This window comes from Pangasianodon hypophthalmus, chromosome 15 (assembly GCF_027358585.1).
Source record: "Pangasianodon hypophthalmus isolate fPanHyp1 chromosome 15, fPanHyp1.pri, whole genome shotgun sequence".
Classification (NCBI taxonomy): Eukaryota; Metazoa; Chordata; class Actinopteri; order Siluriformes; family Pangasiidae; genus Pangasianodon; species Pangasianodon hypophthalmus.
Genome location: NC_069724.1, coordinates 13,952,361 through 13,972,961, shown reverse-complemented (window position 1 = coordinate 13,972,961; position 20,601 = coordinate 13,952,361). Strand labels below are relative to the sequence as shown.

The following is a 20,601-nucleotide window of genomic DNA, read 5'->3' as shown; positions in this document are numbered from 1 at the left end:
TAGGATATTCATTAATTTATCTTAATTAAATGTATGCGGTCAGAATACATTTTGAATTCTGATTATGATTATGAACAATTCATTAGGTACATGCCTTGTTTTAGAGAAAACAGAGGTTTATTTTAGCTACTGTATCGAGAGAGCCTAAACTTTTTTGGAGATAATAAGTGATTCTGTTTTGGGAGTCTATTTGAATGAAGAAGGTGGATGAATCTATATAGTGTAGTGATTGGTATGGGTGCTAAATATCAGCCATTTGCACCAAAAGATGTGTGTGTTTATTGTTTTTTTTAAATTCATTTACACCTCTGCCTGATTTGCATTTTCAGCTTGAAGTTTCAGTGCTATTATGATGCATAAACATATGGAAATTCAGGTGCAGGTGAGAACAGCAAGGGGTATTGAACCCCTTCTGGCCGCCACCACACACACACACACACACACACACACACACACACACACACACACACACACAGAGTCTACCCCTCGCTCTCTGTTTTCACATTTGAACGAGTGCAGGTTATTTTTACTGAGTAGAGAATCGCGTTGGGAGTGCCACATAATGAAGCATGGTGCCAGAACTGGGCTACACCACAGCAGGAAAATGTCAAGATGCATTTCAGCACTCTCAAAAGCATAAATCACCACATGTACTGTTTAGACACACACACACACACACACACACACACACACACACACAAAATGAAGGGCAGGTAAGTATGAACTTTTTTTTTTATAATAGCTTAGATGATGAATTATGGAAAATATATATTGTATTTTAAAAATTTTATCTAAAAATCAAAATCGTACACAGCAGAATTTACAGTGTAGATTAAAAACTATAATACATTTCTAAACAGATCTTAAAACCGATAGGCTGCCTCTTAATTTTAAATATCCCTGAGCACTGCTCTGCAGCTTCACACTTGCCCAGTTCATAAGTGTGATCCTGAACAGCTGAAGAAGCAGCCTGTCACTGTCTGATAAATGGAATCATCACAGAGAAAAGCATAGGGCTCCAGTACACTCTCTGACCAGCATTCCCATCATATTTGTTTAGTTCTCCTCCACCACACTATAAATAGGAATGTTTCTGAACATGTTCATGGTAAAACAAATCATTACAAGCAGTGACGTAGAACGGACAACAAATGCAGCATTGATGCTACACAACAAGATGGGGAAAAAGCATGTAAACACTGCTATGGTGACTTGAGCTTATTTATTTATGAAGGGGCTCAGTACAACAAAATCATGGCAGAGATAAGGAACAGAGTGCTTGTCTATTTATCTCAGTTATCCAAGTCTGTCAATCTGTCTTGAAATTAATGCTACGTATCTGTATTATGCTGGACTAGACTAACCTCATACTTCTAACATGGGATTGCAGTATTAGATGTGTGTAACTAATAACATGCTGGTCAGCAGTCCTGGTGAGCCTTTTCAGTTTTTTCCCCCAACCCCCACCCCATGCTTATTTATTCAGAGCAAGATGGGGTCACTTTTGTTTTTGTCACTGTAGGCTCCAGAAATTATGCTTGCTGCAATATGATAACCATGTTACCCGAGCCCATTTTTCTGAACCTGACGTGTTTGTGTTCAGTGCAGAAAATACAATTTGCAAGGCTGGATAAATGCTAAACTGAATGTTTGCTCCTCTGTCAGCAGGTTGACAGCAGTGGAAAAACACAGTTAGAGTGAAGGTGAGGGGTGCATACTTGCAAAACAGTAAACAGATTTGGACAAGAGAACGTTTTAGTCCTGATGAATTTTTCCCCCCAATAACTGTATGAAGAGATACAGACATTAAAAGATTGCTGTCACCTGAAACACAGGAGAAGATTTCCAATTCCTGTGCTATTGTAGTTCTTTCACAAGTTGGTCCACTGATCCTGACAAGTGATGGATTGTTTTAGTTTTCCTTCCAAGTGGTGCAGAACTTGTACAGAGCACATGGTTCTTGCTTATAAAAACATAGACCAATAGCTAGATTAAGAGAAAGCAAAGTTGACAGTTCTGCAAACAAGTCTATGAGTAGCAGTTTATTGGTGTGTGTGTGTGTGTATGTGTGAGTGAGTGAGTGAGTGAGAGAGAGAGAGAGAGAGAGAGATTTGACTTTTAAAAAAACCTTTATTTGTACAATGAGCTTCTTAAAAAGACATAAATATTACCTGTAACATTTCATTTAAAATTTCATTTAAGAATAAGGGCTTCTGTTAAAAGAGTAAGATTAATGATTCATTTTTAGCACAACATGAAACCTCGCCCTTCCCCCAGACCTTACAGAAGTCCTGCAGTCTATGTGTCATTTTGGAGTAAGGCTTTCAAAAGGGTTTTTAGCATCAGTTCCGGGTTCAGTGTTCCACTGCCTTTCATTTTGTTTTTTCATGTGAGCCAGGTAGCTAGTTTGGCCTGGCCTACTAAAAAATTGAGAACGCAGATCATTTCTTTCTGTGCAACTGAGTATTTAGGACCAAAAAAGAGCAGGTTCTCTGTCAGTATTTGACCAAACTTCCATATCCAAATTCCCAGTGTATTAAACATTGCTTCTAGTCTATCACATCTAGTCTACAAAAAAAGATGGTCTAGTGTTTCCTCTCTATCATAGAATGGGCATGTTGTAGCTATGGCACTATGTGTCTGTTGGTGGCCACAGCCCCATGTACGACCATCCACTGTAGTGCTGTGCACTTCTCTACAGGGGCCTTGTCCAGGGACCTCCAGCAGCTGCATGGGGAAAGGCCTGGCACATGCAATCCTGACCATCTTGACTCCTTCACACCAGCCAGAGAGTTTTGGTGAGTTTCACACTGACCGCATACAGGGCCTCTTTGGAGATGTTTTCAATGTCCATCAGCTATGGTGTCCTAAAAGAGAGTAGTGTTCTATCTTCTTCTTGCTGTTCAACCAGTACAGAAATGGAGAGGGAGGGGAAGTGTTGCCGGTCTCCTCCAGACCCCTGCTCCAGAGCCTTCCTAAAGCCGGAAGGCAGTGCTAGGATCACCTCTTTCAGCATTCCCTACAGCAGATGATGGGACTGGATTCATGTCTCCTCACTCAGTACAGTACAATTTTATTTGTATAGCGCTTTTAACAGTGGACATTGTCACAAAGCAGCTTTATAGATATAAATAAGTTCAGGTTATAACTTAAATTTAAATTTATGAAATTATCTCTTATTACTGCCAGAGGAGATGGTGGCAAGGAAGAACTCCCTGAGACGATATGAGGAAGAAACCTTGAGAGGAACCAGACTGAAAAGGGAAAGGGACAAAAGGGAACCCATCCTCATCTGGGTGACATCGGATAGTGCAAATATAAATAATTCTATAACTATTCTATAACTGTATACTATATGGCCAAAAAATGCAATTGTGGTTACGAAAGTTCATTGTAGTTTACACATGAAGTCTATTTTGTTGAGTTATCAACTGTTCACTGATTGAGACTTGAGTGCAAAACTGTTTGTGGGAAGTGCAGCCCTAAAGCTATCAAAGCAAGTAGTCCTAAGCCATCGTAGCAAAACTGTTCATATCAGTTGAAGTCCAAAGCCATCTTCATAGTTTCTAAGTAGTACCATCCATAGTAATCTCATGTAGCTTTCTTTTCAGCAGCAGAGAGTGATTTCCAAGTTATGAGAAATTCAACGAGAAGGAGGGCATCATGATGGATCAGGCAGGTCCAGAGAGCAGAAGGGGTCAGGATCACTGGCATCTCAGGAGTAGCATGTGTAGCTCAGTAGAGAGAGAGAGAGAGAGAGAGAGAGAGAGAGAGAGATTGTTAGGTATGCTAATTTTCATGTAATGGTTAAAGAATATGTACATTGTGTGCAGATTGCAAGCAGGGACTCCAGCAAGACTAGTTATGACAGCATAACTAAAAGGGAGAGCCAGAAGGTAACACAGACATGAGCCATTTCACCGTCACTTCCAGGCTTCACCAGCCCTCAATCCTCCAAGCTTGGTTAGTCCAGCTTTGTGAAGGCTCTGGTGGACACTCCTTGATGTCAGGATTCTTACTGAGATCAATGGAATGTTAAATAAGACCTCCTCATTGATGCAGTAGCATGATTGGTTGTCTGTCCTGATCATCTTTAAAAGAGATTGATAAAACAAAGTTGCCCTTGATACATCAATATCATTTAGGTTAATGATAAACAAGTGTCTGTAGTATCCCATACACTCTTACACTCTCTACTCAGTGTAAGAGTAGACAGATTAAAGTAGTCCATGTCAGTCTTTCACTGTAGAGCAGTCTCTGTGCTGTCTGCAGGCGAGTGGACAGGTCAATTATTCGACTGGACAGGTCAATTATTCGACTGGACAGGTCAATCAGGCTCTGACCTCCCTCCTGTACTGGCAGGTATGGGACAAGGGCTCATGTCCAATGTTGTCTATTCCAGAAAAAAGTCCTCTATTCTCTGATTCGATCTCTCTGATTAGTGTCTCTGATGGCTCAAGAGCTGTGAACTTGTGCCACAGCATGGAGGCGATCAGATTGTTGTTAACCAGTGGAGGGTACTGTCGTGTAGGACAGCTGGGACAGGACCCATGTCCACTTAGACAACTTAGCACCTACCTTAGCACCTCCACCACTCCTTCCCAGTTTTTTGCAGTTAATCTTCTTCTCCTAAGAAGACGCCCAGGTATTTGATGACTCTTTTTCCCCCACTGTAAGTTTTCTGGTAGTTTGAAAAGTTCTTTCCCTTGCCACTGTCTTGCAATAAAACTTTGGTGCTTACTCCAGTTCACTCGAGCAGAGGAAGCCTCTTGATACCCAGCTAGACTGTGAGTAAGAGCTTGAGCATATTCCTGTTTTGTAATGAAGACTATTACATCATCTGCATAAGCTGATAGTACCACTGTCTCCTGTAGTCTGAACACTGTTAAGCTTTGCATATTGTTTTCTTAATTGATATAACAGATGTTCATTGGCCAAACTGTACAGTTGCCTGGGTAATGGACATCCTTGCCTTATTCCCCTCTGCATTCTGAAAGGACCGCTAAGTCCTCCCTTAACCTTGAGCATAATGCAAGCTTCAGAATATGAAAGTTTAATCCATGATAAAAAAAAAAACTTGTACCTATCCCAAAAGCAGCTAGCGTATTAAAAAGGTACAGTCATGGGAAAAAGAAAGTACACTCTCCTTCAATTCACTGTTATTTTATCAGGGCCTAAATAACAATTGTGTGCTCTTCTTTACTTCTATAAACAAACAAATAACCTCAGGTAACAACAAAAAATATAACAGATTTCAAGATTTCAATGTAGTCATTTTTCCCAAAAAAGTAAACCAACATTCATAAACCAGGTGGGAAAAAATAAGTATACCCTTCCTACTTCAACAATTGTTAAGAGCATAATTAGCAGCCAAGTGTTACTGTGGCTGCAGTAGTAGGAGGTTGGGGCATCAATGTTGTTGAAGTTAGAGATTCAGGCTTTGATGAGGGCCCCCTTAGCCTGCTCCTGAAGATAAGAACCTAGTGCCTTCTTTTTTTTACTTCTAGAGAATTCCTCTTTCCTGTGTAATTTTTAGTCATTATTTCATTTTCCAATATTCCTATCTCCCTCTCCAACTCTGTAGTGGTTGCCTTTATAATTGCTTTTGTGTATGAGGTGTATTGCTTGGCAAAACATTTTTATTTGTGTTTTCCCAACCTCCCACCATGTGCGTAAAGAATCAAACTCTCCCTTCTTTTGTCTCCATTCCTCCCAAAAAATGTAAATTTAAAACAGAAATCTTTGCATTGAAGCAGCTTTATATTAAAATGCCAGTAAGACCTGGGCTTTGCATTACTCTTAAAACTTTTGCTCCTATCAATTTTGTGATATAAAATCTGTCTAGTCTCGCAGCAATTATTCTTGTTTCAGTTGTTTTTAGTTGTGTGTACTGCTTTACACCCTGGTTCTTTTCTCTCCATGGATCTACAAGCCCATATGCTTTAATGACTTTATGTTTTAAGGACTGTATGTATGGTTCTTCTACATTCCTCTCTACTGTAAAATCTGTCATACAGTTCCAATCTCTACTCACTACTATAATGAGGTTACTGCAATATTGTGTCAGTGCATTTCTTAATTAATAAAACATTTTCACTGGCTCGCTGCCTATTTTGAGGCATAAACATTTACAAATAAAAAACCTGTTCCTCTGATTTCTGAGTGTACCATTAAAACTCAGCCTTGCTATAGCTTAATACTCTGTCTGATGGTTGCTCTTAACCTTTTTGAGAATAAAATTGTTATGCCTACACTAAAGTTAGTCCCATGACTAAGAAAGAATTGGTCTTCCACCACATTGCCCATTCTGTCTCATTTTCTTTGTCTCGCTATGTGTTTCCTGTAAAAAAGGCGACGTCAATGTTTTTATGTTTAATGAATTCTGTGACTACAGCTAGTTTATTCCTGTCCCTGCCTCATTAACATTAAAAGTTCCTACTCTCAGCTTCTATATAAAAAAGATTAAGAGGAAAAGAGAGCAGATGAAGACAGCTGTACAGAAACGAAAGAGACCCATTCGATGTTACTTAGCCATTTTATTATTTAGCTTTTAAAGGTCTTTTTATTCTTTTTCTTTATGTATCTTTGTTGCCATTTTTCACAAGCGATATCTCTTTTGTTGGCTCTGTTCCTCCAAGCTAGCAACTTTTTGTAGCTTTGATACTAAAAAAATTATCCTAATCTGGAAAAAATCAGGGACATCTCTGTAACATTTAGATCATTCTCCATAATCACATAAGCAATCTCCATAAAAGTTCCAAATGACCATACCAGCTTTCTCCATGACATTTCCAGTGTTCTCCCTAGCAATTTTACAGTTCTCCTACCACCACAACATTCTCCAGAATAGCTGTGTTTTCTGTAGCCACGCCAGCCTCCCCCATTTTCAAACTACCATTGTTCATCGCATTACCAGCACCCTTCATTACCACAGGTATGTTCCCTACCATCATACCAACATTTTCTGTAACTACACCATCATTCTCTATTGCTACACCATTGCTCTACATTAGTATAACACCATCTCCACTTTCCTCCACAATGTCACTGCTCAGGGTGCCACTCCTGGAGCTCAGCAGAGTCTGCTTCCTGCACACGTTCGGGATCACTACTTTCTCCTGCCTGTTCATCCTTAGTACCAGTCTCAGCAGCAGCAGGCTGAGCAGTAGCCACGCCCCCTGCATTGACCCTGGTCTGCCTGGGGTTGCCCACCCCTTGCTGCCAGCTTCTGCTTCACCCTCACACCACTCGGCCTTGCTTCCTCACTAGCCTGTGCTATGTGTGGGCAGATGAGCCTTTTATGCCCAATGTCTCCACATGCAAAGCATTCATGTAACCGGTGCTCACATACAGCATTTAGGATTTACCTTCATGTGTAAGTCTGAAGGAGATCGCTAATGAGGGCTCCTTCTGAAACATCAGCGTGTGCCGCCTGAACATGACGTGCTTCAACTCCAGGTGTTTACAGTTTAGTGGCACCATTTTAATGTCACATGTTAACTTTTCGAAGTGAGAAAGTTCACACTCCATTTGCTCATTGGCTATGAAAGGAGGGACGTTTGAAATTTTAATGTGGCTAGGTACGGAGCGGTGAGAAAAAAATCTCCACTTACCGTGATTCCAGGCTCAGTTGTTGATTGACAAGTGGCTTTTACAGACAAGAGCTTCTATATGTTTCCCTATAATGAGAAATGAGCAGAAAACCTGTTTACCCAAAGGTCATTTCAATGGAAGGCTATGTGCAGTTATTGAATTCAGTTAGTAAACTTTAAGTAATAGTTTAACTAATAGTCTAAAATTAAAACTGTTATACTCTATCAATAAAGGATGAGACAGAGATGAGAAAATGTTATACCAAATCTGTTTTTATTATGTTTTATCCAACTTTTGTACACTGGAGCAATACGTGTTCTTACATCAGTAGAGGGTAATGTGTTGGGAAAAAATGTTCATGGTAAACACAAATACGTTACAGATGTGGTATGTGAGTGTGTGTGTGTGTGTGTGTGAGAGAGAGAGAGAGAGAGAGAGGGAGTGAGAGAGAGAAAGAGAGGAAGAGAGAGGGAAAGAGAGAGAGAGAGAGAGAGAGAGAGAGAGAGAGAGAGAGAGAGAGAGACTATGCATAGGCCTGATTCTTAATAAGCAGTCCATACTTATTTTGTGTCTGGCAGACAGGTCCTGACAGACTTATTCAAGAGTGTGCACACACAAACAAGTAGTTATGTACTGCACTGATTCACTTGTTCTACAGAGGAGGACACTTTATGTACATTTGCCCCAATCTCATAATGAACACTTTGTAAAACAGCACAAGTGAGGGAAGAAAATGTGGCATTCCCACCCAGCATATAGAAACTACCCAAATTATCTAAACATTCCATTAGTCCTACAGCTCATATTGGAACACAGCTCACCATTTTGGGCATGGCCTTCAACTAAGCCACAATACTTGTGTTTGTAACATGTGGGAAAAATGTCTTGCCTGGAGGTTAGAGGTGTTGATCCTTCTGCAGATGGGTTGTGATGGCTCTTCAGCCTGAAACCAATAACACTGTGCATGAAGGATGCATGAACAGCAGGGGGGAGGGGATTGGCACCTTAATAAAAGGAAGGCATATGCCAGGCCTGTCAGATAGAGTTTGAGCACAATGCTAACGAGTGCACCCCTGCCTTCTGTCCCTTTGGTGGAGAGGACACAGGACCAAATGCTATTCAGTAGCATAGTATAGGAGCAAGGCTATTCAGCTTCACTAACAAGTTGGCCACATGTAAAAATCAAGGGATTTTTACATCTTGGGCTATGTTTATCTCATATTTTTTCATGGAAAATAAAATCAAAGGCAGTGCCAGTCTCTGAGACTTCAGTTTCAACCACACACTTCACAGCTTCCCAACATAAGCTAAAAATAATAATTAAATTCATGTTTTGTATTTGTATTTTTCCTACATTTCATGAAATGTTTAATGAAATAATACTGGAGTTCAAATTATTCAGTGATATCCTTGCACAATAGAATTTTTTTTTATCACTCACTAGGATTGGGTGCATGGCACAAAATGTATGTCATACACTGGCAAACAGTATATGAAGAATACACATCAGGAATACATACAATATATGGCCAAACGTTTGTAGACACCTCAATATCACACCCATACATACCCCATAAAAAAGTCCAGAGACAAGTGAACTTTGTACCAGAAATGTAGAAGCAAGCCTCTGCAGTGTAGTGATATAAACGGACATGAAGCACAGTATAGTATAGGATCGGTAAAAATTATACAGATAAAAGGCTGTAATAATGCACCACCGAGGATTTCCATCATTATTCCAGGTGTACAATATTTAAAGGGAACCAAAATCTCACCATATTTGTGACCCACTGTTTGATTATAAACTTTCAGGAAATTACTTAGATTTAAATTCCAGATTGATTTAGCTCAGTATGACGACAATACTAAAACTACAATTCATAAACCTTTGGTAATAGAGCAAGAGATTAAGATAGGAGGCATAAACATATCCATTTTAAGTGCCAGTTTTTGGAAAGAGCTGCATTTATTACAGCTTTCTGGGGCAAATCTATATCTTTTGACCAAATGCCATGTATTTTTCCCAAGGCCTCAAAAAATATAGCACTGCTTATTTTGGACCGGTTTTCTGCAATCAGGCTAATTATGGAAAAGGCATTACTGCGGATGGTTTCTCATGAGATAGATAAACATAAATTCCAGGGCTGCATGGATTAAGGGAGTCTACACTAGTTCCAAAAACACTTCCTCTCTCAAGGCAAAAGGGGCAATGTCATAAGCAGCTGTTCCAGGAATAAATATAACAGACACAAAAACGTTTTGGGATACAATGGCACTATTCACAGAAATGAAAACTTCCATGGACAAACAGAAGGCTCAAATGAAACAGGTTACACCAGAACTACTGAGGTCCCTCCAGATAATTTCTCCCATCAATTTTGGTTTTATTTGGTTTCATAGTCTTGAGCTAGATAACTTGGCTCTTTGCCTGCTACAACACACCCATATTAATTTTGTGATATGCTGACAAGCTGATTCTGGTATGGAACTGAGTGAAAAATACTGCATTGAGTAGTACCAGAAACCGATCAACACTGCACTAAAACAGCTGTTGTGTTTACAGGACAGGAACTGCATAAATTTGAACACATCTAGAAAAGATGAAAGGGTATTCAGAATAAAGCCAATGGCAATGAAGCCTTTTTAGTAGGTTCACACCTCTGACAGATGCTGATTGGATGGTCAGTATTTAGAAATGAACAGGTTTAATGGCACATTCCTTTTCCCACTTTTAGTGAGTGCCCCTTCAGAGGTAAAGAGTAGTCTCACAGGGTTTAACACAGATTTTTAATGAGATTACCCTTCTGATCTTGTTGTGGTTTTATTCCTTGCCACCCCCCTGCCCCTTTTGTTTTCATTGGACTAATTAAAATTTGGTGATCTGCAGTGAGGATTAATAACCTAGAACAGGCCAGTAAAAACCAGAGGAACAAGCTCTGTGCTTTTGAGACAATCAATATTGCTGGACCTTTGAAGTGCCTTTGTACTGTACATTTTTTAACAAGACTTGGTAGGTAATTGTGTGGAATAATATGGGAGCGTTACTTTCTTTGAAGTTAGTGCAAGAGGGTGCCATCTAGTAGGTCAAAAGAGATGAGCCAGTGCTGTGGTGGTAACTTTTGCTTATGCTGTCACATCACCTGCTCCTTATAAACAACTGATTGCTTGGAATGTCCAGCATAACAGTAACAGTCCATTTAACGAACCAAGAAGGAAGGTGGAGTGGACATGAGTACTTAGTTCTTAGTACTGATGATTATGCATAATGCATAGAGCACTAGACTGTTAGAGACAACAAAAAGAACTGTGTAGAAGGAGCACGTATGTGTTACCATTTGTATAAAACCAACAGTGGCAGAATATGTTTTAACAAATAAAGTAAATGGTGTGCAAACAGCAGCTGAAAATTTACCATATCCATGCAACAGTCTCTAATCTCTAAATTTAACACTTGACCTATTGTTGTTCGCAGGCCAAAAAAAAAAAAAATTAAACTTATGCAAATATTCCCCTTCTTGCACACAGCCCCAAGAGTTTGGAAACAGTTTGGAAGCTAACAGCAACAAATGAGCAGAGGAGTAGAGGCACTCAGCAAACCCTTTAAAGTCTGTAAAGGTCATCCATTAATAACAGGGCAGCGTGGGACCTGTGCTCCACATGCCTGTCTCAGACCCAACATCGCATTAGGCCATGGCTCAATGCTCTGCTCCTTTGTCATTGCCACTAATTACCCAGAGTGCCTACAGACTTCATAAAGACTTCAGTGTTTTCTCAGGTTATAGTAGAATATTTGCACATGTGATTTACTGTATGTGAAGCCAGTACTGGTTGGGTCACTAGCTGTTTGATACTGAATTATAAAGGGACATTTGGAGTGAAATGTCTGAGTGTTTAACCTCTTTATAATCTAGTCTAATTCATAAGCACAGTGTGAGCATCAGCAATTTCAGTCAAAATCTGAAATGAAGCCTATGAAAAGAATATACTCAAGCCGAAGATTTCATGAAAATACGTTCCTCATAACTTCAGCACTTCAGTAAAAACTGATTAAAACATTTTTTAGGATATGATTAAATATTGATACGATGATTAAATAGGATGTTGTTAAATAAATTTAGGATATGATTAGGAAATTATTAAAGTGATACTCCAGCTTTTTTTTTAAAAACCTAATCTCTATTTAGGGTATCTATAGCATATGTGTGACTACCATGTTTCCATGGTAAAAAACCAGCTCTCAACTCTCACTTAGAGGTCTATGAGGTCTATGAGTAGTCAATAAATGTTTATACATTTATTTTTGTAGAATGCTTTAATAAATTCAATTTAATATTGCTCCCATGTTAACAATATAAAATTTAGATAAAACTACATATGAACTGTTAAGTTATATTTGGTGTGTATATATTTTTATGCACCAAAGATCTGGAACACTTTACCATTAAACATCAGGCTCCATGTATCTCATTAGAAAAGAGCTTAAATTATTTGCTTTACATTTATGTTACCTTTACATTACATTTATATTACTTTATTTATCCTCTTGAGACCCGGCAATTCATTTTTGTCCACTGTAGTGGACATTAGGTTTTTGCTCATACCTCTCATATTACGCATTTCACACTATTAGTTCATGCTGTACCTTAAAAAAGACATTTGGCCCTTCAAAATGATGTCACATGCGAGGGGGTGTGGCCTTGCCAACTTCCTGATTTTGTCTTTTCAAAATGGCCGCCATTGGGACGAGCACATTTTATGGAAGAAAGAAAGGTAAGCACAATATTCATTATTAAAATGCTTTTTGAACATTATTTTTTTGCTTGTTTATAATAAGTAAATATTTCAGCAATATTTGAGTGAATTTTCCAAGCTAAGCTTATTTATTTTCCTAGGGAAAACAGCTAATTTATAAATGTCCACTGTAGTGGACGTCAGGACTTTGTTCTTATGTTTGTTTCACTTTTTTGTAGTAGACAGTTCTATGACAGAGGCTGAGAAGATTCTATATAAAATTATTGATGGAGATTCAGATATAGATTTGTCAGACGATGAGAGTTCAGGAAGAGAGCATGAGGAGGATGAGACAGGTGGGAGTCATAGCTCAGAGGAGGAGGAGGAGGAGGAGGAGGAGGAGGAGTCTGATGAGGTAGACCATGATGGAGAGCCACATGATGAAGTGTGCCGCCGTCGTCCTCTCTGGGTCAAAACCAGCATGTAGGGTTTTTTAATCAATGCAAAAAATATATATATTAAAAAATTCCTAATGCAAAGTGTTTCAGGAAATAGCTCCCAATATTTTATTTTTTAACTAAATGGCAGGTGAATCCTGGGAACAATGGGCATAGGAATACACATTGGATGGGAAGACAGTCTATCTCAGGGCACCATGCACACACACATTCACGCACTCATTCAAACCTAGGGGCAATTTAGAGCTGCCAGTCTACCTACTGGCATGTTTTTGGGAGGTGAGAAGAAACCCGGAGAACCCAGACCACATGGCTCACCGAAACTTGTCAGTTGAAGACTGGAAAAAGACCAGGTGATTTTTTTTTCTAATCTTCAACTAACCAGTTTGGGAGAGCCTGTGAGGCTATTCTTGGCTGACAGGAGTGGAACTCAGTTTGGTCTTCTTTTTTGACTCATCATGGGTGTAAAGAGCATTTATTTGAGTTACTACAAACGTGGACAAATTTGTTGGTACCCTTCCACGAGAACCCACAATTTTCTCTGAAATAACTTGAAACTGACAAAAGTAATTGGTATCCATCATTGTTTATTCCATATTTAATAAAAATCAAACTGCTTTTGATTTTTGATTCAACAGAAAATTTAAATGATAAAACAAATGAAAAATGGCATGGACAAAAATTATGGGACCCTTAATCTAATATTTTGTTGCACAACCTTTAGAGTATCTGTAGCTCTCAGTGAGACTTCTGCACCTGTCAACAGGTAGTTTGTCCCACTCTTCCTGAGCAAACTGCTCCAGCTATCTCAGGTTTGAAGTGTGCCTTCTCCAGACTGCATGTTTCAGCTCCACAGATTCTATAGATTCAGATCAGGGCTCGTAGAAGGCCATGTCAGGATAGTCCATTGTTTTGTTCTTAGCCATTATTGGATGCTTTTACTGTGGGTTTTGGGTCTTTATCATGTTGGAGGACTCATGACCTGCAACTGAGACAGAGCTTTCTGACACGGGGCAGTACGTTTCACTCCAGATTGCCTCGATAGTCTCAAGATTTCATTGTGCCCTGCACAGATTCAAGGCATCCCGTGCCAGATGCAGCAAAGTAGATGCAAAACATAACCGAGCCTCCTCCATGTTTCATAGTAGGTATGGTGTTCTTTTCTTTGAAAGCTTCATTTTTTGTCTGTGAACATAGAGCTGTTGTGACTTGCCAAAAAGCTCCAGTTTTGTCTCATCTAAACAAAGGACATTCTCCCAGAAGCATTGTGGGAGACCACGTGGCTTGTCAAAATAAAATTCTAGTCTGGCTTTTTTATGTTTTTCTTTCAGCAGTAGAGTCCTCCTGGGTCTTCTTCCGTTGAGCCCACTGTCGCTCAAACAGCAATGGATGGTGCGATCAGACACTGATGTACCTTGACCTTGGAGTTCAGCTTGTATCGTTTTCCTTGGCTCTTTGTCTACATTTTGCACTATCCTTCTGTTCAATCCGGGGATGATTTTCCTCTTGCGACCACATCCAGGAAGATTGGCTACAGTCCCATGGACCTTAAACTTCTTAATAATATTTGTAACTGTAGTCACAGGAACATCAAGCTGCTTAGAGATGGTCTTATAGCCTATGCCTTTAACATGCTTGTCTATAATTTTCTTTCTGTTCTCCTCAGACAACAATCTCCTTTGTTTTTTCTGGTCCATGTTCAATGTGGTACACACGATGATACCAGCAGAGGGACTACTTTTCTCCATTTAAATAGGCTGAATGACTGATTACAAGTTTGAAGGCGTGTGTGATACTAATTAAAGAAAACAGTTAGCTTGAAATATAGCTATAATGTGAATATTTATAATCTTTTCTAGGTGTACCAACAAATCTGTCCAGGCCATATTCAATAAACTTTGGATAGACACTTGTAGTTCCATAAACTCAGCCAAATACAGATTAAACGTTTCTATTTGTTTGTATATAGCATTTATCTTCATCAATATTTGTAAAAATGTCACTTTAAACATTTTCACAATGTTAGTTTCTCAGACTGGTGTCTTTAATAAAAATCTCGCCTGTGTGATAAAACTCTCGCACTGAACAGCTAGCATAAATTAATAAAAGTGTTTATTTAGGGAAATCATCATGATATTGAGTTAATATAAATGTATTACATAAAGTGCAATGTTATATAATGCCTGTAGTTCATTATAACAACCAGTTTAATCCTCACACTTTACTATCTCTTTCTTCTAACACACCCAAAAAAGACAGTGTAGGTGATGTAATGGTGATTTAAACCACAGCAACTCAATAAAAATAAAAACTAAATCATTGCTGTTCTATGATTGATAGAATTGTGGATTTAAATACTAATTAAATGCTTTGATACAAAAGCTGCTCATATTGCTGAATATGAGCATAAAGAGACAGTCCCACCCTGATGTCCAAGCATGTGTGCCTGATCCATTGTCAATTCTGGATGGCAGTAACACAACCAAGCCATTGTGAAGTAGCTCAGCTAATTGGCAGGAAATGCCTTCACCAGTGTTCCATCAATGGATATGCTGAGACTGTTCTGATTGATACTGGTGCCCAAGTCAGCATGCTGAATCGTTCCTGGAAAGCTAAATACTTAGCTGACATAGGCTGACACCCCTTGGCAGAGCTAATTGGGACCAAATCCCTTAATATTCATGCAGTGAAGGGAGATGTCTTACCCTTTGATGGATGGATAGAGTTGATAGTGACTCTTCCAGGAAACAATGACCCAGTCCTGTCCATTCAGGTAGCCTTTGTAGTAAGTAACATGACCCTTAAAGGCCACTCCTAGGCTTCAATGTAATTGAAAAGTTGCTCAAAGGACAAAAAATGTACACATCATCTCTTTAACTAGTTGTCTGAGTAGAGCAATGGAGATTGAGGATAAGCAGGCTAGCACTTTTGTAGGCTTTATTCAAGCTGGAGAGACAGGGCACAGCAAGCTCAGGTGAAGATAGGGGATCAGGAAATCATCACCTACTCTGGTAGAGTCACACACATCAAATGCAAAGTCCTTGTCAGCTTCAGTTCTTCTGAACCTATAGCACTATTTGAGCCACATGACAATGGTACATCTTTGGAACAGCAGAGTGTGGGTGAGGGTTTAGTAGAGATTCATGGTACTGCCAGCCCTTGTGTTGATGTACCATCACCAGTGGAAATGAGATGGAGGATGCTCATCTGATGGGGGGGTTATGGCACCCTCCTGTAGATTTGAATCACCTGACTGAAGAACAGCAGGCAGTTGTCAGAAACATGCTCTATAATGAATCCATGGCATCCCAAGATGACATCCCAGTCCAGAAATCTTACTCAGGCATCCCAAAACCACTCTATAAAGAGGTCAAAGAGTACATCCATGCTCCTAGTGAAAGGCTGTATGGTGAAATCCAAATCTCCCTACTCAGCCCCAGTGATGTGTGTTAGAATAAAGGATGGCACAATGTGGCTGTGCAACTATTACAGATTATTGATTCAGAAGACTGTACTGGATAGGCACCCCCAACCCAGGAAACAGGACCTCACTGACACCCTTGGGGGCTATAGTTGGTTTTCAATCTTGGACCAGGGCAAGGTCTACCTTCAAGGTTTTACTGATGATGGATCACAACACTTCACAAAATGCATCGCACTATGAGGCCTTTACAAGTGCGTCCGCATTTCTTTTGGATTGACTAATACTGCCATTGCCTTTCAAGGAAGCATGGGGAAAAAATACTTGACTCAGTATGTGACAATTGCTACATCCTGTAACTTGATGATGTGCAGTGTCATGTGAAGTTCTGTGAAGTTCACACTGAGAGTCCCCAGAACCCCCTGTGAGCATAGAGTCAAGCTGATGCCCATTAAATGTGAGCTTTGCAAGAGGTATGTGCACCATGATGAAGGATTAGGGTCATCTGAAGGAGTCGGAATTGACCCTAAAGATTTAGATGCCATTCAATCATAGAAAAACAAGACACCAAGCACCATTGGAGAGTTTTATAGACTACTTCGCTTCTTCTCAAGAGTTGCCAAGCCAATCTATAGACTCTTGCCAGCAAAAGTACACTTGCATGCCACTATGACCAAAAGGACAAGTAAGACACAAGAGAAAGGTGCTCAACCACCCTGCAGAACCCTGGAGATGTGGAGAGAGGAATACCAGAAAGCGCTGGACAGAAAGAAAGTCTTAACACGTTAACACTTTAACCTTATCACCTTAACTCAGTGGTTCTCAACCTTTTTTTTCAGTGGGCCGCACTATGTTCAAGTTCAAGTCTCATGGGCCGCACATCATGTACATATGACGTCACCAATGCAAGCTAACCAGATATTAAGGTATCTAAATGCTTACAATTAGATTTATTATTATTATTAGAGAGTATAATTCTACTTACCATTAATGGGACACATGATGTTTGCATGTGTTCTTTCATTAGTATTTTCCTCACATCTTTTTTCTCCTCTAATAACAAATTTGTCCATTTTGATTGTTAATTGATGACTGTTTAAAATCTGCCAGAGCGCTTGCTTGTAATTGTGTGCGTTAACTGTGTAATTGCGTCAGTTCATAGTTGCGTCAGTACTGCGTATGTCTGAAATATCAATACATGATCACCAAAATTATTTTATATGACATAAAACTTATTGTTCAAACTTTTATTTGTTTAATACATTTTTAAAAATATGAATTGTAAAACTATAAGTTATTATTTATTTATTTATTTATTTTTTAACATGGTCAGCGTCATGGGCCGCATTTGCATTTGTGACGGGCCGCAGGTTGAGAACCACTGCCTTAACCCATCCTCCTGGTTCTTGCCTATCCCAGCTTTGACTTGCCTTTTATTCCTTATATGGACAGATTTGAGCAAGGCCTTGTGGCTGTCCTTTATTAATGCCAGGATGGAAAGCTGAGAGTGGTTGCTTACAGTTCTAGAAACTTCGCACCTGCTAAAAGGAATTATCATCTGCATTCTAGAAAGCTCAAATTCCTAGCCTTTAAGTGGGCAATGTGTGAAAGGTTTAGAGACTCTCTCTACTATGCCCCCTACCTCTCAGTACTTAGTGACAATAATCCCTTCATGTATGTCATGTGCATAGCCAACCTCAGTGCAGTAGACCACTAATGGCTTGGACAACTTTTCGATTTCAGTTTTGATATCAAGTAAAATCTAGGCAAAGTCAGTGATGATGCAGATGTGCTCTCTTGTTTCCCCCAGATACTGACAAGTACATCAGTGAATCCTTGCCACCTGGGAATGCTGTCGAGCGGCACAGAGAGAAGATGTGGCTTTTCAGTGTTCCTTGCCAGGCATTAGTCACAGTGGAGGAAGTATAACAAGAGGATCTGGCGAGAGAGGTGTGAAAATTGGAGGAGACGATCAGGCTACTTACACCTGAAGCAAGACAAGGAGTGAACAGTGAACAGCATATTCTGGGCCACCTCATTCAAAGTGCACACTTACCTATGTAAGTAAAGTAATGTTTTTACAATGTTTTTGTTTTATTTACTTAAGTAAGACAAGTGAAATATCTTGGTTATGTAAACTGTGCAATTCATAGTGAGCTAGATTGTCATTGAAGATGGTGTACGAGATTGAAACAATACAGAGGCATGGATTCGATTTATCTAACTTCTATTTTTATATCCAGTTGAAATACTGTACTGTATCTACTACAGTTTGGCATTTGAATCTGAATCAGTAATGAAGAGAAAGCCCGCTGTGAATGCAACTATTTTCTCCTGTCTCATTATTTCTCCTGTTTATACAGGTATATTTTTGCATACATCTCCTCCCCAAGATGTGTAACACATTTCCCAAAAAGAGTTTATGCCCAAGACCCATCCTTTCTTCAGTGGATAATCTCATCTGGATACTGGAGACTTGTACCTAAGAACTGCTGCTGAAATCATGAAGACCATGGTGCTCATATTGAATGTCTTTTCAACACATTTAATACTGTTTGAATTTATAGTATACAAGAGTGGAAGAGAAATGATTTATAATCCACTGTCCCTTTTGTTTCTTCCTAGGGTTTCTCAAGGTTTCTTTCTCATGTTGCCTCATGTTGGTGTAAGCACAACGAAAGGGTAGATATTACAAAGCTCTGTATTGGAATTTTGGGGGGTTTCTGCCAACCCCAATTTCTCTGACACAAATATGCACTGTGTTCGTGGGCAGGAGTGTCCACTTCAGATTCGATGACAGTATACACTGGGTATACTGTATTTGTCCCACATTAGAGTATGCCTGCCAACATGGCATGGAAATCTGACACAAGCTCTGTCAAAACAGATTGCACATGTTCAGAAACAAGCCTGCTGAATCATCACTGGCAGTGCATTCTCTGCTCATCAAGATGCACTGAAAACCCACTCACTGGCCACTATCCTAGAGGGAACGAGCTGCGCAGGGACTATCAGCCTTCTCAATTTCCCTTTCAGGGAAAGGCTGCCACCCCTTCAAGGCCCAGACATCATTCTAGCCAACCAGAAAGTGCAAACAATTACAGAAAAGAGATTCCGAAAAATCACCTATCCCATCCATAATAAGAATTTTAAATGCAGTTATACACTATTTTTCTTTTATCTCTTTTTTTTTTACTGCATATACTTTTTAAGATTTATCTTATACTTATTTTTATGCTTTTATTTTTATCTCTTTTTGATTATTTTGAATTCTTAAATGGGTGGTAAATGCTCACATAATTCAGTTTTGCTAAACTGCAATGTGAATGTGGAATAAAGTCAAAGTCCGGCATTATTTGCAAATAAAAAACACAAGTTCCACAAAAGTTAAAGTAAATCCACAAATAAATAGTAAGTTATTCACAAATGTCTCATGAGCTTCATATCCAATGATCCGCATGAAAGTTAAAGCTGCCCACTTTGTTTGGTCCCACAAGATCCCAGTTGCAACACTAGCACACCTCCATCAGGATTCAAACTTACAATATCTTAAAGACAGGGCAAATGATTTTATTCACACCACTCTGGAGCCTTTGTTTTTTATTAAGGTTAATTTAATGCTAGAAAAAAAAATAAAAAAAGAAAATATGCAGAATGGACAATTATGTCGTCACCCTAACCTTAACCTCCTCTAACTTTTCATATGAATTGACTCATAGTTACGAATTCTCAAGTGTGGGACAATGATGAACATTTTCTAATTTCAATTAAAATCATTTCCCTTTTTTGCTTTTAAATATTTATGCACATCTACTTGTAGGCACTAAATTTCACTCAAGTACAATGTTGACGGTTTCCCATTTTCATTGGGTAAAATTTTGACAATACCTATATTTTTACTTAAGAATCATTTTCTGTACTTGTTCTATGGTTATTTCAGCGTAAGTACTGTAGTATATAATATGTGCAACACCTGACATGCAACAGCTATGGTGATTAACATTTTGGTTAACTGTGATGCATCACAGGAAGTTAAACCCTTCATGCTATTCATTCTGGGAGCAATCAGGATAAATTTTTGGCATGAAGCACATTAAGGAAGAGTTTCCACCAGCAAAAGCTCATATGAAAAAAATTACAATGATTGCAATTAATTAGAAATGTCATACAAAGTGACTTGGTAAAAACATGTGCTTGCACTTTTGATTAGAAAGGAATATGCCCCTAATCTTGATATATCTTTGATAAGCTATCTCACTTATGATTGCGATGGTAAAATCTGCATTATTTTTCTGTAAAGATAAATGAAAATTTTCACAATGACCACTGTGAAAACCTACATTCTTTAGAAAGTAGACTGTAGCTGAAGAAAAATGTAAAACATTAAGGTTAAAGGTA

General features: G+C 39.1%; 1 long non-coding RNA gene across 2 annotated transcripts; it reads left to right on the top strand.

Annotated features, from left to right (window-relative positions):
- The first annotated feature begins 12,278 nt into the window (after nucleotides 1-12,278).
- On the top strand, nucleotides 12,279-19,809 carry LOC113543306 (uncharacterized). 2 transcript variants are annotated; one of them, XR_003404405.3, is made up of 5 exons: nucleotides 12,315-12,363; nucleotides 17,043-17,129; nucleotides 18,014-18,263; nucleotides 18,567-18,718; nucleotides 18,829-19,809. It is a non-coding gene; the product is annotated as an uncharacterized LOC113543306 (long non-coding RNA). The 2 variants fall into 2 exon arrangements; XR_004579622.2 differs by lacking the exon at nucleotides 17,043-17,129 and having other exon boundaries at nucleotides 12,279-12,363; nucleotides 18,829-19,808.
- Nucleotides 19,810-20,601: the final 792 nt, after the last annotated feature.